Source organism: Betta splendens, chromosome 16 (assembly GCF_900634795.4).
Source record: "Betta splendens chromosome 16, fBetSpl5.4, whole genome shotgun sequence".
In the NCBI taxonomy this organism is placed as follows: domain Eukaryota; kingdom Metazoa; phylum Chordata; class Actinopteri; order Anabantiformes; family Osphronemidae; genus Betta; species Betta splendens.
In genome coordinates, this window is record NC_040896.2 from 10,516,250 (window position 1) to 10,533,434 (window position 17,185).

General features: G+C 48.0%; 2 long non-coding RNA genes across 2 annotated transcripts; both read right to left on the bottom strand.

Annotated features, from left to right (window-relative positions):
- Positions 1-3,788: 3,788 nt before the first annotated feature.
- LOC129603206 (uncharacterized) lies at positions 3,789-9,423 on the bottom strand. Its single transcript, XR_008692918.1, has 2 exons — positions 8,635-9,423; positions 3,789-7,876 (listed from the first exon to the last, which is right to left on the bottom strand). It is a non-coding gene; the product is annotated as an uncharacterized LOC129603206 (long non-coding RNA).
- Positions 9,424-11,099: 1,676 nt separating this feature from the next.
- LOC114843735 (uncharacterized) lies at positions 11,100-14,159 on the bottom strand. The gene is made up of 3 exons (XR_003783622.3): positions 13,956-14,159; positions 13,664-13,771; positions 11,100-11,250 (listed from the first exon to the last, which is right to left on the bottom strand). It is a non-coding gene; the product is annotated as an uncharacterized LOC114843735 (long non-coding RNA).
- Between the last annotated feature and the right edge of the window lie 3,026 nt (positions 14,160-17,185).

Here is a 17,185-nt window from a genome sequence, read left to right on the forward strand (position 1 = left end):
CAAGAAACTTGATTGTTCTGGACCTAATTTCATTTTTCTCCCGGCCATCTGGGGAACCTCTGAGGCTGTCGAGCTAAAGCGGGCCTCGTGTACTGATACATGGGCACAATAACAGTGAAACAGTCCAAACACCGTACAGCCTGTGAAATGAAAGAGTTTCATCTCACGCTGTACTTTACATCCTCCAATTCTGTTCCATCTCTGAACCACCGACGACTGTGTGTGTGTGTGTGTGTGTGTGTGTGTGTGTGTGTGTGTGTGTGTGTGTGTGTGTGTGTGTGTGTGTGTGTGTGTGTGTGTGTGTGTTCCCACTGCAGCGCTAAACAGCTGAGCCCGAATCGAAAGGCAGTGCTGTCGCTCCCTATATTTACCAAATGACTCACTCGCAGCACAAATCTGTTTGGACGCACAGTTAGTATTCAAGCAGTTGGTCACAGCATCTTTGACAGCAGCGAAATAATGAGGCGGGAAAGTGTGGACGAAGGAGGAAAATATTCAAGTGCCGGCCTGTTCGGGAACTACAGTGGTGATTAAAGTGCAGCCGCGTTGTGAAAGGCCCACGGTTTGTGTATGTTGATGAGGGGCCTGGGGTTTTTACGGCACCATTTTGGCCTGGAGCTCAGTGTTTCCGGGTCGGCCTCTTTGTCCAGCTGTTGTTCCTACGCGTCCACACCAGGAAGCAGCTCGTTCTTCTCCTTGACCCACGGCCCTGCGCGCGTTACGCCACCGCTCGCCGTTGAGCAACGCATATGCCGCACAAACGCATGCAGGCCGATGCGCGGCCCACCATGCGCCGCCCGTCCTCTTCCTGTTTTTCCACTCACCCACACTGCTGTCACTCTGGCCAGGAAGCGGTGGGAGAGATACGCATGACAAAGTCTCTCTTTATTAAATTGGCAAAGAGTGTCTTTAGTGCTTCTGGAGTGCCTGCATGTGTCTGAGGGAAGCAGACAGAGATGGAGCAGGCGAGGAGGAAAGTAAAGAGTGAGATGGGGGTGGGGACCTAAGCCGAGGGCTACAGGCTGATCCAAGACTCTCCAGGCTCATCCCTGGATATTGCTGTTTGAAACCATGAATCAAGAACAGAGGGCACGGAGTAAAACCAGAGGACAGCTGCCGTGGATCCAAATCCACTACACATCTATCCACTGCAATAAGATGTGAAATAACATCTAGTTGGAAATAATAATAGAAGCATAAAGTGCTCGGTCAACGTTTTTGATATTACACCGTGGAAACAGTCGCTCTTGTACAGAGGATTAGCAGTCAGAGGCAGAAAACAGCACGGCAGCGAAAGCGGCTAATTTCAGCGAAATTGCTGCGATCGCTGCATTTCGCAGCGGCAACGGAAACCGGTGCTGAGCTTTTCACACCGTGTAATTTTGGCAAACGTTCAGGTTTGAGTCAACGACGTTTGCGAGGACAGAAACCCGAGTGGACGTAGCGGGTTTTAGCCACGTTGGGTGTTCGTCCCTGCCACGATTTGCTGCAGAGCAGCGTCAGCTGTGGGCCGTAAGGAAAAACGTACGCGGCCTTAAACTGCTGAATGGTTTCCCGTCAGTTGGGCTTCAGATTCACACACACGACAACAATGAGCCTCGGGCCTTCGTGTGATCAATAACCTGCTGTCTGTGTGCAGCCGTTGGACGTTCACCTCGCTTTTTATTGCCCTTTTCAAAAAGAAAAACTAATATTATTACTTATTAGCTAATAGAGGTGCAAACATTAGCACGCCTAGCTAATTAGCCTACCGCCCTAGCTAATTAGCCTATTAGCCTACTAGCCTAACGCATCGTTAGCTAGTTCACCCAGCCGGTGGAGGCAGATGGCCGCCCACCCTCAACCGTTGCTCATACTTCTGCAAGTTCGACCGTCATTTTAGGACCGAATCTATCTGTCCAACATCTTGAGTTTTGCCCAGATATTTGCTGCGTGTACTATTTTGTAAAGCGAGCGGCAGTTTGGACATAGAGGAGATAACTAATGCAACACGTTCATTGGTTTACGCTCCTCTTTACGTTTGGCCTGGAAGAAAGCAGCTGCGTCTCAGTGTCCGCGTTGCAGCAGATAATGGCAGGGAGGACGGAGGACAAGATAAGACATTGTGCTCTGCGGTCAGGGAGTACGCCCTCCTCTCCCTCCTCTATTCTCCCTCCTCTCCACTCTCCCTCTTATCTCCTGCCTCTGTCTTGACCTCCACCCTGCTGCGTGGTGGTTTGTCAGGGGAGAAAACAGCATGGGACTGGAACAAGTACAAGAGAACACTGTTAAAAACACTCCTCGCACTGAAAAATACAGCCCATAATAAGTTTGTGTTTGTTCAGACAAATACTAATCAAACTGTTATATAACCTCTGTTGTATGGTCAGAGGAGAGAAAGCTTTAGAAACATACCAGAAATAGCTCTATTTATAAATATAAAAAAATATAATTTACACCTTCTGTCCTCTGCTTGTTTTTTAAAGTAAATTAAATTCTACAGAACATGTACTTTGCAGAGACAAGCGACTGAAATGATTGGTTTTAACACAGACAACAAAAACACACTGTGTCCCAGTAAACTGTGAGTTCTTTGTCAACTGCTATTACATGAATCGATCTGAAGCAAAGTAACATCCCAGACTTTTCTTGAGTTTTATGCAACACTTTTCACAGAACAACAACTTTTATTTGGTTGCACATATAAAATATTGTCAGTTTTAGTGTTGGATTGCATCCCATTCCGTTGTTACATGATTTCCTAAGCCTTCAGAAGTTCACTAAGTTTTCAGAGGATTGTATAAAGCAAAGAAAAAAAGCTTTTAAATGTTGGACCGCGTCTAAAGGCAAATATGTTTGTGCCCTTTGTAAATGGCTACTCACTCCTGCCTCGCGCTGATCTCTCTCCTCGCGGTTTGACCTTTGCCTGATCGCTCTCCGCAAAACCAATTATATGAGTCATTGGTTCAGGTTTGGCTGGTTTAGACATCTAAATGTCTTGTTTAGATGTAAGGAACGATGGAGGGATTCTTGATGACTTGAGCCAGAAGCATCACGGCAAGCGTATAAACACAGGTTAATGTCAACCACGGGTTTGTATTGGAGCCGGTTTAAAGCCCAGAGATGCAGCTTATGCTCAGCACCGTCTTTAATACTTGGAGCCAGAACCACCCAGAAAAAGAGTTTGGTCCGGTTCAAACTAAACACAGCTACTGAAAACACCAGCCACGCTCAGTTCCAGCTCTCTACTGAACTAAAGAATGTGATACGTTGGTATTATCAGACCTTGTACAACTGCACAAGAGTTTATCCTAATTTTAATTTTAAGGAACTTAAAATATCTCACTTCTTGTTCTGGAGGCCTAAAGTGAGTGTTTGTAAATCATCTGCTGAACAGCTAAGACTTTGTTCTTGAGGTGTGAATGTTTTTATGAAATAGCGAGAGGTCAGTTTGCCGTTCCTGCCGTGGGGAGGAATTCAAGCGGGATCGGCTCCAGAACCGGCGTCGTCGCTCGGCTCGACTGCGAGAAGCTGCGACCGCCGCGCTGCGATGGGCTTTTTTGCCACGAGGAACTGAAACACCTACACAAAGCAAACAACACTGTTGTTGTGTCAGAGCGATTTGCAACAAAAGGGTTTAGAGCTGTGAAAAAGAAGCACTTTCACAAACACGACGCCATGATTATAGAGGAAACATGGAAAATGGGCAGTAGCCGCGTCATTCTCTGACCATGGCAGCCATTAGTGCAGAGATCAGATACATATTTACCATTTGACTCGTGCTGCATGAGTCAGGATGACAAAGAAAACCCAGGATCTGACATATTTATTTAAAAACAGCCTCGTACACAGTCTGACATTAAACAGTTTCCCCACGGCAGCACTTGACAGCAAAACCATGTAAAAAGGTCTCTTTGGTATAAACGAACAGTGTCACACCTGCAGTTATCAGAGGAAGCTGTGCAAATCAATAACCGTCTGCTAAATTATTTGCCAGGCATTGATTTGGTAGAATCCACGTCTCTGTAATTCAATCTGCACAATAACAACCAATTATTGTTTCCCCCGTCTCAATTCCCACAGTTCAGGTGCCGGCGTGCTCCCGGTCCGGCGTCGATCCCGGGGAGACGGGTCCATATATCGATGCCTCACACACGCGCTTGCTTTGACTGACCTTTACAGGTGTGAGGACTAATACGGCGCCTTTTGTGCGAATGGCCGCGCATGAACCGGGACCGCGGACGGCGCTGACAGGTCCGACGCCGCCGAGCGCAGCAGCCGGGCTGAGCCAGCGAGCCGGACTCCATCCTGCCCGGCGTGACGTGACCTTTAGATGCTTTAATGCGTTTATACGTAATAAAAGCGCCGGAGCGTGACTACTGAGAGGCTGCTGGTCATTGAGCACGGACTCGAGGGCTGCTGTTATGTTCAACAAGGAGACACTAATTGAGAAAGGCTTTGACAGCTATTAATGAAATTTACCTCTTATACACAGGCAGTATAGTAAAAACTGTGGCGATATATGAAACCGTGGAGACGGGGCTCCCCCTTCATGGAGTGATTTATTAAGCACATTGTGTGTGAAGAGGCTGTTAAATTTTTATCTATTGAGCCAGACGACTGCTGCGAGCGTGTCAACACAACCATATGCAGAATAACTACGTGTTCTGAGCTCCTGCAGGAATTTACCTTTAGCTTTTAGGACAGAGGGAAAAAATACCAATATCAACACAACTGTTAGTTATGTTTTTGTCCTTGCACAAATAGACCCACAAATAGCATAAGTGCTAATTTGCTAATGATGCTAATACTCTCACTAGTAGATCTGATCAATGGGAATGAGGCGACCTGAGCTGTTTGTCTTCTGTTGTGTCTTGTGGCGACTGGCCAAAATACAAACACACGAGTTCACAGGCTTCAACCATCTGAGAAGCCAATAATCATTTCATGTTTACGCTTGACGCTGTTCATTTTCTTATGTCAACAATTAAAACAATCTGCCCCCCAGCACCTGTAAAACTAAGGATTTATCACATTGGAAGGCGCAACCTCCGGGCGTCTATGTTCATCATATGTCCTCCCTCACATCAGTAAAGAGCCACTGTGTGCTATAAATACCTGTGTGTTCAGATGAGACAAGCTATAGTGTGTTAACAAGTGAGATTTAGAGGTGCTGGCAGGCAGATTCCTCACGATCGTTCACAGCCAAATTAGCTTTTCCTTCCCCTTTTCCAGACGTAATTGGCTGCTGCTCGACTACACGCGGACGGACGGCGGCGAGAATCGCCCTCCGGTTGATCCGCGTTGTTTGTGCAGGTGGGAGGAAGCGCGGCTGACGTGAAAGTCCAGGTCTGAGTGGCGAGGTGGTCACTGGTGGGACATCATCAGGTGGGGTCAGGACAGCGCCTGCAGACTCGGGGTGGGGGCGCTGGGGGGCGGAGGGGCCCGAGGTGTCGGCCGCGCCGTTTGCACGCCGTCGGAGGCGGCGCCGTATCTGTGTGACGGCGCACACATGCTGTGCTGTATCGCAGGCCGCAGCCTTCATCCATTCCCCCCACTCCCGGTCCTGCACCGGCCTTATCTCTCCCCCGTCCGCTCGCTCGGCAGAAAGAGACATCTGCTCAGTGAGAGAATGCCCTAATTATTCATGACCATTTAACCATTCAGGATTCGGTCTGCGCGGCATATGCGGCGCTTCTCATAAGTGTGCGACAGCCACACTTGTTAATGGCACTTTCATTACTGCTGTTGTTTTGCATTCGGTACCTCCAAATCAACACAACACAGCCTGTCTGCAGCCATTCTGTTCTGTTGACCGGTTGTTGGTTGATTTCAGGTTTTAAAAATTAGGACGACACACAAATTAGCGGTGAGTTTCTTTTGTCTTCTAATATGTTTTTTCTTGCATTTTGAATCTAATTATTTCTAGACTATCATTTCTCAGGTGTGAGGAGGAAATCTCCAGAGGGGGTTTTCCAACCAACACAAACCCAAACAAAGAGCTCAGCTACTCTCCACACTCCATGCTTTTTTTTCCTTTCCTTTAAATGACACATTGTTCTGCAGCCTCAGCCTCCATCCACCCTCAGCTGTTTGCCCCTGCCATAACAAACCTTGACACCACGGTAGCTGTGGTCACGTAAATCAGCCTGGCCGGCATCATCTGCTCCCAGCTGTTTACCTCCAGCCAAACAAAGGAGTCTGCCTTTTTGTTGTCGCTGGGGTGGAGTGCTGTGTCTACTGAGAGCGGTTATTCAACAGCGCACGCTGCTATCAGCCCCCATCTCTGAAAAGGCCAATTCAACACAAGGAATCAATGGAACAGAGGAGGAAACAAGAAAGGGAAGACATCAATGTGGGGGTTATGGGACACTTAGAAATAATAAGCAATCCTTCCTTCCCAAAGGAGCAAAGGGAGACAGGACACAAAGGAGGCTCATCGCAAGCAAATGTGAAAAGCAAACACATAGTTGTGCTCAGGTGTATGCAAGAGCTCCTCTCTGGGGAGGGTGGGGGAGCGGCGCCTGCGTTTCCAGAGGAGCCACGGCATCGGTGGGAGCTGCGAGGTCTCGTTTGCATCTGCAAATGGCTGGCCTGTGTCACCTTGGCAACAGGCCATCAGCACCTCCCTCTCAGCTATTATAGCAGCCGTGGCTGTCTGCTTGTCAGTCTGCACCCTGCCTCCCTGCATCCCTTCTCTGCGGGTCTCATCAGCGCAGCGGCGGCAGCAGCAGCATCCATCTACCTGACTGGGCCCATAGGATTAAGCGTCTTCCTGAATCTTTCATTGAGACTGTCAAATAGAGACAAAAACAGCACTATAAAAGATGAATGCCCTCCCCTTTCGCGAGTGTCCCAGCGATTCTGTCTGACTCAGAGTCAAAAAAAAAGAAATTGGCAGCTGTAACACGGTGCGGTCATGAAATTTGCATGGAGTGTCTGCGTCAAGTGACGAGAGACCGGCAGCCGGGGTTCTTCATAATGTGTGCTGGTAATCAATTAAGTAGCAAACAGCAGTTGGGAACAGGCAAAAAGCCACTTGCTCGACTTCAGTCGGCTGCTAAGTTTCAACCAGTCATGTCTCTGGAGCATATTTCTAAATATTAATCCCTAGAAAAACGCTCCGTGGCCATGGAGTGTTCTCCACTGCCTTTAATTGACTTTTTGATGACAAAGTCATTGCATACAGTGCGTGATTCTTTCTTTCGGGAAGCCTGTTCCTCCCCTCCCCCTCTCAGAGGAGGCCACATGCTTCCTGTTTACTCTTGACACAAGTAGCCGGTATGTTCTAAAAAAAACCCCTGTGCATCGCTTTGTATCGGCTCCGCTTCAGTCTCCCTGATCACTGGTACGTTACAGTAATTATACCAATCAAGCTGTTATATTTCTGCTAATGTCAAGACGCGAGTCAAACGGCGTGAGTTAGCAGTGTTGCACCCGCGCTGTCAGACGGAGCCAGCCCTTCCATTCAAATGAAGCAAATATTATTTCAGTGGAAGGGATCCAAACAGCTCATGCTGAAAGCAATTAAGCTCAAGTGATGCAACTCTGCTTGACTGGAATTCAGCGCATGCTTACATCATCACACCCAGAGTGAATCTATTAAAACAATAAGCGGCTGGGGGAAAAAAAAAAGGAAAGGGAGCAAATGACGATGAGGTGGAAAATGACATTGTTGAGATGCGATGAGGACGTTCAATACGCTTTGTAATCCTTTGTATTTGAGTTTTTAATTTAGCTCTTGTTGCAGAGACTCACACAGGCTTTCACTTTGTGCGTGAGGACACAGCCCTTCTTGTTCCCTCGGATGGGGGAAGTGCAGCGGCAGCATCAATGTGGGCCAAACCTGCATCAGGCAGCGGAAAAGTTCAACCTGGTTCGACTTGGCGTGACATCACTGTGGAGGTAAAGGTGCGTAGCTGGTCAGCTCAGCTCAGGACCATCACAGCCAAAAACAAGCCCGACCGACTCTAATATTATACAAACAGTGTGATTTCCCCAGCTGGACCAGATCTGGGCCTGAAAACATCAAAGCAGTCTGTGTGTGATGATGAAGGTAAAGGACTGCGTGTGACGTGTGTGTGCTGTAACACTAGGTTTCCTAGAAGCGCCGGCGCTAATGCATTTTTCACACCTCGCCGGTGGAAGAACTTTTCATGCCGCTCATAACGGCGTGCGCCGCCGCCGCTCCTCCATCGCGCCGCCTCACCTTCTCACCGGAGCGCGACACTCCCGTGATAATTCCTCTCGGGTGTAATACTTAGATGTTAATGCGCCCTGTTTGGGCGTTCGCGTAAAAACAGAGTCGGACACCCTGTGACCTTTCAGCCCGTGACTGTGTTTGCCTTGGCGACCGGCGTAACTGGAGCCCCGGCGCTGAGACCACAAGGTGTGTAACTTAATCACGTCCGGTGTGATTGGCAACACTGATGAATGTCCACTTTGTTTGCACAGCACACTGGCCCCCCTCCCCTCAGGTTAGATGCAGGCTAGACTAAATCTAATTAAGGGAGGCCACCGCTGGGCCCTGCCCCCAGTGGGAGGGAGTCACTGGGACCAGCTCGTCTCTTTTTGTTTTCTGGAACGCAAACACGGGACGGGTCCTCCCTCACGTGTGACCCATTTTTCAGACATCCTGCAGGCAACGGGCCGCACCTCTCACTGTCTTCTCTGATTTTTCATCACAGGTCACGGCGCTTTTTCCTTTTTCACTGCCGAGTGAAGCCGTTCAAGCCCCCGCTGACGCTGCCATTGTGGCGAGAGCTGTAATGAGAGTAAATTGGAAATGGATTAATGCAGAATTAAGCGGCGACAGCGAGAAGAGAGTGTGTCCTTTTCATTTCCACTACAATGTCCTTTAATCTAGTGTTTTAAAATGTCCTGCATTATGAGGTAAAACGTTTTATTCTCATTATTCTTAAATAGACAATTTAGCAGAATAAAACACTCAGCTGTAACTGATGCTGCTCATCCAAAAGGCAGAGTGAGGTTTGTGTAGACATCCTCCCAACACAGCCTGCTTCTTCCTTCTCATCTCATCTGTTGTGTGTATGTGTGTGCAGAGAAATACGCCAAATGTGTCTCAGTTTTCATGCATTCATTGTCATTCGTGTTTCAAATTGAAGAGAGAGAGTCTTTAGTCCTGAAGTCACCGCCAAAACCCTCTCAAGGACAAGAGGTAAAGATGATGAGTGGATGGATAATAACCGATTCCCTTTTGCTGGTTTTGCACATTCTGGCCAGGACAAATCATTCCAGCTTCAACTGGTATAATAGAAATGGCATATTTTCCATTTTTCATTTTCAATCATTCATTGCAAATGAATCCAGACGTCACCTTCTGGCAGCGTTCCTCACACAGTTCACAATGTTCTATGATTTGTTTTCTGCACCTTCCTTCTTTTAAATCCACCAGCGATTCTCCAAAGGGTTCAAGTCATCAGCCTCTCTCGATGCCTCTGGACGTCTTCTTCAAATCCCCAAACCTCTGTGGTTTTTTTGAAGGATTTCGACTGTTTTCATGCTTTAGTGTCAGCGGCGGTGTCCTGGCACGGAAACCTTTGGCATTTACTATGCAAGACGCTGTACAGGCTACAAGCTCGAGCCTGATTGATCTTAGCCTTTTAGTCACTCGAGGGTTTTGCTCAACCTGCCTTCTCAGAGAACGGGTTGCAGCTCCTAGTAGCTCCTTTTTTTTGTGCCGCGTCCAGGTATTGAAGCTCCTGTGTTTGTGACATCCTCTGGATTTGTTATTTTGAACCATCTGAAAATTGCAATTGACAACAAACATTACATTTTCTGAATTTAGAGTAATATATTGACCTCCTTATGTAATATTAACAATTTCAATTTATTGTAGATTTATTCATATATGTACAAACGTAAACAGTGAGCTAAAAGACGCGCTTTTTATTTAGCTAGATAATTATGGAAAAAACACCTTTGAATTAAACCTGATCCTGGCAGGACTGGCACAGCAAACTGTCCTTGGAAGACCGCAGTGAGCCCGGATGACAATAACAAAGCAATGTGTGCTGATAAGGAGCAGCTAAGAAGTGAAAGCCTGAAGGTCAGCCGTGGTTGTGCTGGGAGCTCCCAGAGCGCTGAGGATTCTGCTGACATCCACCGTCTTTGTTCTGCGTAATTGGCTAAAAGACTGAGCAACTATATTTACACATCCCCCTGCAGAACATTAATTACAGACTGAGAGAGAGAGAGAAAGAAGGCGCATCATTTCTGTAGCAGCAGCGCGTCTGAGCGCCTGGTACGGACATCAGCCGGTCGACTTAAACAAGCATTGGTGGTGAATTCTAAACACAGCGAAAAACAAATCAATATTAAATGTGACATTTTTTAATGATAGTTGACAGCTGATGTATCTTGTACAAGGCGCAGCAGCCAATACTGCATATCCACCATCACACGTGATGCTTCAGTCTGCTTTGAGCTATTTCCACTGCAGGCGGAGATTCCTGTCTTTCCTAAATTGCCTCTTGACAGTCTTTGAAAAGAAAAGATCTAAGTAGAGGCATTCAGCTGTGGATTACAGGGGAGAAATACAAATAGCAGGAGCAAAGAAAGAGCAATCAGAATCAGAAACACAGCACATCTTTTGCTCTTATTGTTATGGTTCATCGAGGCTTTTTTGCCAAATGCAAAGCTGGAGCAGGTCTCTGGGTGTTTCTTCCTCTCTCCGGCCTCCTAAAACACCTCGCTATGAAGCCTGTCCGTGCTGATAGTATCTGCTAAATGTTCACACTTCAGCACAGAGAAGCGAATAGTTGAAATCCTGCACAGACAAGACTCTGATTATGACCTTTACTATGGCTTCATATACACCAATCAGGAAAAACATTATGATCACTGACAGGTAAAGTAAATAACACTGATTATCTCTTCATCATGGCACCTGTTAGTGGGTGGGCTGTATTAGGCAGTGATTGGAAGATGACATGTTGGAGGCAGGAAAATGGGCAAATACAAGAACAGGTGGACTGAATTGTAGCGTCAGAACATTCATGCGGATCTTACACCATTTATTATTTCACGGATGCCATATTCGCTGATGTCTGTGGCTTCCTTCAGCGGGATAAGGCTCCTTGCCACTAAGCAAACACGAGTGTGAGGTGTTGAGTTGGATCCACAGTCACCAGATCTCAATCGCATCGAGCGTCTGTGGGATGTGCTGGACAAACATCTGATCCACGGAGGCCTCACATCACATCTCACAGGACTTAAAGGATCTGCTGCAAACACCTGGACCCCAGGGGTCTAGTGGAGCAGACGGCATGACGGGATGCAAAGAGAACCGATACAATATTGGTTAGGTTGACATAATGTTATGCCTTAAATGCACATTTAAACCTCTACTATATGTAATATTTGTTGTTACTAAATGATGAATCCTCATGATCCCAAGTCACCTTCTGCTACTAAAATGTAAGACTATACTCTTTATACTATTACAGCTGGAGGTTTAAACACAACCTTTGCGTGGTATAACAGATAATTACATTGCTGCCATCCTGAAATATACATATATTGATAATGTGTATTGTTCGTCTGCTCGATGTGCATAGCTGAGCTCTGTCCATTGCTGCGTGGTGAAACGAAAGCGACCCCACCCTTTCCTGCTGCTCACAGTGTGTATCCTGTGTTTTTGTGGACATAATGTTGATGGAGTGTCCCATCGTTAACGCCGCTCCGCGAAGCGGCCACGTTGTTGTGGAAGGAATTGCATGCATTTCCACTGGTGGGGATGCCTGACAGGGACCTTGTTAACCACGTCCTGTTATTGTCTGCGACAGGAAGTGGATATGGCCACTACACTGCACAAGTTCAGTGGCAGACTTTCAATTTTCCTGTGAGCGTGTGTGTGTGTTTTGCAGTGGATAGGCGCAGATTGTCCAGCACCTTCTGGAAACAATGGGGGGAAAAAAACAACAAAAGGCTAACACACAAAATATCCTGTCAGTGTAAACAATAACTGCAATTATTTATTATGTGCAATCAGGTCCAATTTACCAAAGTACCTATTTCAGCAAGCAATAGGCTAATTATTTAACACAGAGGAATAATAAATTACATGTGACAACACAGCCCACGTCAGCGTTAATCATTATTACAAGTAATTTGACTGTTACATATTTTAAAGAGATCCTGCAGAGGCTTATTTCAAAAGGCAGTTCATTAAGCTTAAGGCTGTGTGGGAGGCACAATGGGAGCACTTGACCGGAGAGCGCGGAGCGCAGCACGTGATGGAAGGCGGCCGGGGACGCGAGCACCGGCCCGTTTGTCCACCGTGATGAACCACTGCGCAGAGCGGCTACGACGGCGGCGCGGGGATGATGCAGCGGGACAGCGGTGAGCAAGACGAGTCCTCAGCTGCTCCCGAGGCCTCACAGCGGCGCCGTAAAAGTGATTTACGACACGCTGAGAGCCCACTCCTTCACTCCGCGACGCGCCGAACGGGTTGCCTCAGCAGGTGCGGAGTATTTAGGAATTTTCCAGGCTTTAGAAATTATTATTAAACTATGAGAAGGGGAAACGTGTAATTACACGAGCACGCATCCAAGAGCGCAAGTGATAAATCGTATTTCACGGGCATTGTTGCGTCTTGCCTGGTGTTTGTCAAATTACATCACGCGGCGCTTTGCACATGGTATAGTTTGTAACGTGTGACCATGGCTGCTTGTTATGTGGAGCTGCCAGGGTTGGTGATGCAACGGGACGCAAGCGCCCAATCATTTCCCGCGCTGTTTGTTTTCATACCCGTGTCGTATTTGTCTGAAACTTCACGTTGCTTTGTTGTTCCGTCTTCCAAAACCGCCAGACCCGCGCCTTGAACCCACAGACACAGGTGCCAATCACGGCGTGGATGTTTATCTTTATCTTATATTTATGACTGGCTGAATATGGAGCGCGTTTCTACGCCGGCCCGAGGAGACGACTGACGCGGGGTCCGAGGGAGGAAGAAAAGCAGCCCTTGCTGAGGAAGACGGGGAGTTGGCTGATGTAATTGAGATAGAAGGAGATGGTATCAGCACTGGGGTCGGCATGAATAAACAGAAGGGAGCGAGGGCACTGAGGACAGCTCAGCGTGTGGAGGAGAGAGGCCATCCCCTGTGTTTGTGTATGTGGAGGCCTTCTCTTATCGTCTGCTGTAGCTCTCATGCATTCCCATGGCCGTGTCCGCATGTGGGTGAGCATCAGGGCTGTGATGGTGATGGGGGAGGGAAGGCTTTGCTTTTGACTGACTGGCTGGTGCTTTCCCCTGTGGAGCGCGGGCTGTGTTTGTGCAGCACGAAATAAAGACCTCGCCCGTGGGGAATTCCCACGGGACCGTCACCTACACAAAACACCATCGCTCACACAATCCCGTCCCCTCTTTGTCTCACCCACATGTCTGTTGTCCCAGCGTATTTACAGAAGCGCCATGCACGGATGCACACACTTAGCGCTGCCACATCATCCATATCAACAGGCAGCGGCGAGCTCACAATAAAAACTAACAGATGAGGGGGACGATCATGTTGGAGATGTGCTGAACAGATGCTGTTCATCCTGTACGTGCAAACACATGATGACACTGTACACGTTTATATCACCTAATTTGAGCATCTATTCAGTATCAACAAGTGTGTAGGCTTGAACATGACAGTTATCAAACAGATGCACATCTTACTTTAGAGAAGGAAATATCGCAGCATATGGTCCTGGCCTCTGTTCCTCGCCTCCCTGAGAAGACAGAATTCCATGCAGCAGCATCCAGATGTGTGCATGGCAGGTTTGGCTGTAAAATAACAGGAGCAGGATCATCACAGATGACCATTCACTGTAACAGCCATTTTACTGACTAATGCAGATGATGCTCCAGACACATTGGGCTGAAACAGCAAGAAAATATAATGGCCTGATCTTCATCAGAACAAAACTCTGTGACACGCAGCCACCAGACACTTGTGTCAGATCATTACCTGGAGTGTTTGCAGCGTGTCCCTGTGTGCTGACCAGAGGCTGGACACCCAATAGGCCGTCATGAGAAGTTGGCAAAGGGAACCTGTCAGAGTAAACACACTCTGGACGAGCAGCAGCTCCACACGCTGCACGCTGGAGGTCTGAGCTGCTCATGGCTTCCGCTCCTGTGCAGACACACAAGGCAGCCAGACAGTGAAACCTGCTAGAACCATGACAGGGGTTTATGTGGCATATGGTGTAGTGGCTTCGCGTGCGTGTGCTCATCAGAAAGTGAAGCAGAACCATCAACAGGAAGTAAATCTGAGGTGTCTGCAGCCAAGCAGTCATCAGATACTGCTGGAAAAGGTTTTACTGAGATAGTGACATAGAACTGTGTTAAAAGGAAAACTCACTATGCATTCTGGGAAATGTAGGATGATGTGAATGGTGTAATATCTGGGTCACGCAGGCTGAAGAAAAGTTGGTGTGGAACAAGAGGCATAGGTTTATTTAGTTATATACAAAGTTAACTTGAAGTCTGCCACTAGTTACATGTGTAAACATATATTAGCCAGTGACCTGACCTTTCCAGGACCATGTGCAAAAGGTTCTGCTGAGGGAAAATTCTCTTTGGGCTCACAAGCTGTGTGCTGCCTGGTTACACCCAAACATGTAGAACTGGTTCTGGACTGGTCACGTGGTCAAAGGCGGCAACCATCCAGTCGCCCTGAAGGAGGCGTCTGTCGCGAGGAGGCCGATGGGCAGCGGAGGCTCGAAGGGCAACGGCCGCAGACGCTGCGGACGAGTGTGGGAGGCGGCGGCTGAGGACCGTCTCGGTGGCAGCGAGCCAGCCGCGGACGCCTCCTCGGTGCTGCGTGGAGGTCAGAGGCAGGGTCGATCAGCCGGCGCTGCCCGTGGGGACTCACACTTCCAGTACGGGTCGGAATTAGAAGCAGCGCGTTGCGTGGACTGGAGCCAGCTGAAGTTCAGCTTAGGCATCTGGTCGGGACGGCTTCTTAACATGTCCGCTCTCAGAATACATCTAATCTGGTCTGGGATCAGCCAAAGCTGGAAGACCTGGAATAGATAGTTGAGCCTTCCTTTTTACCACGTTGCTATCATGACCCAACTCCAGAAGCAGAAAATGGATGGATGAAAAACAGTAAACTTGATATAGTACATTTTTAACTAATAAACTCCCAAAAGCTTCAACGATTTCGGGTCAATTATTAAACATTCAGTAAGTGCCTTGTTTCATTTATTTTATTCTATTTAGCCTTAGAATAAAAATCTCCCACAACACATCGGGGCAAATGTAGGTTCGTACACGCGCTCACATGAGAACGTGTACGTACAGACAAACACAAAGCAACATAAGCGTGTGAGAACAGCGACAGACACGCCGGCCTCCAACGGGAGCATGTCCTGGCTAGTTCCTCTGTGAGCCGCCTTCAGAGAGCCTGCAGCCTCAATGAGGCCTTTTGAGTCCTGGCTGCTGAGGGGCAGGTCCATTGTTAAGGACAGCTGGGCCTCTTGTTTCTTGCTTTCTCTCGGGGGGCAACGGGCACCCAATACGAGGAGATCGGGTTCCTACCACCCACTCTCTCCCAGCCCCCCGCATCTCCAGCAGCATTGACTGTGGCTGTCCGTCCTTCTGTCTGAAATCCATCTTCTGCCGGCCGTTCCATTTACAACCGGGCACATGTTGCACCGCAAACGTGCGATGTTTCTAGCATTGCAGAAGTTTAGCATGTGAATATGCACGATTTTCTCGTAAAACATTAAGGTTACAGTGAATGGCTTTAGCAGGACCAACAAACAGCCTCACACTCTATCTCCACCCGCCCGTTCCTCCCCTCCTCTGCTTTTTCCCACACTTCCCTGCCCGGGGGAGCTCTGTGATTGGGCGACCGGGGCTGCTCTCTGTGGAGCGTGCTCCGTCTGTCACTATCCTTGTGGCAGGAGAGTGGAATGGAATAAAGCTCCCAAACTGGGCTGTTAAAGGCTATTTTCATCCCCGCACGTCTGTTGCTGCGGGTTCACGCTCCAAATATAGATCTGGCATCAGGGAAACTAATGAAACATGTCCCCGTTTTCACCGCTTTAATTCTACTTATGTAATCCCTTCCTCACACCAACAGGAGCCGGCCGTACCTAACCATCTGGGCCTGATCTTGCGTTCAGCTCCCTCTGTTTCCCAAAGTCGGGTCTCAGCGTCTCACCGCCCGGTTCTGTGAGAGTACGGATGTAGAAGCAACATGTTTTCATGTGAGTTTCATGCACAAATCCTAGAAAAACATGTTGGGTGTGACCTCCAAGTCCCAGCCAGTATCCTGTCATTGCAGTGCAGGGGGGGGGGGTGACAAATCCCTAAACCGCTCTGTGTCAGACACTGACGCGAGTAGTGTGGCAGTGCATGTGACAGATGCTTCACACATAGGACTGTGTTACACATCGATAACAGTTCGATTTACCTGATGTTTTTCTTTTGCTTTGTTTTTCTGGAAATAAAAATGGTAAATGACTAAAGCACAAAACCACGAGACGCTTTGTTTGGGTGAGGATAAATATAAAAGCGAACTGAATCACGAGTTTTACAGTGTGTAATATTTAAAATGACAGGTACTTGGTTTTATCCTCAATATTTAATTGTGGAGCTCATTTACAGCTCTTCATCTTCTAACGAGTGAAGAACAATGCACAGCAAATGACACGGAAAACGCACAAATCCTCTGTTTTGCAACAGTTACATGCAAGTGAGCACGGCCGCATTCCTCTCGGTCTCATGTGTATTTTTGCTGAATAGGAGTACTATGGGTCAGTGGAGCAGCTGGTGACTGGGAGGAAGAACTTAACCAGGCCTCCTTTGTGGATCAGCTGTCTCTGGCTGAGCTTTGTCATTCCAAATTGGGTCCCTTACATCCAGAGCCTGGGGAGGTTTTTGACATGTAAATGGAGAAGTGAGAGCTCCAAAGCCCGGCGATTACTCACTAAAATGCTACGGGGCCAACAACGGTTCCTTCAGATGCGCTGCTGGGGTGGGGGTGGGGGGTGGGGGGTGCTGTCAGGGGACATATGCAGCCTCAATACAGACTGAAGTGTGCCTCGCAGTCTGGACTAATGTTAATGATCGAGCTTCCGTCTGGACAGCGAGCCGTCTTCGCCCCAATAGAATTATTTCCGAACGACAGGGGCGGTCGCGTTAGGCTTGTAAACACTGTAAACTGCATTAGGACAGAATGTAATACCA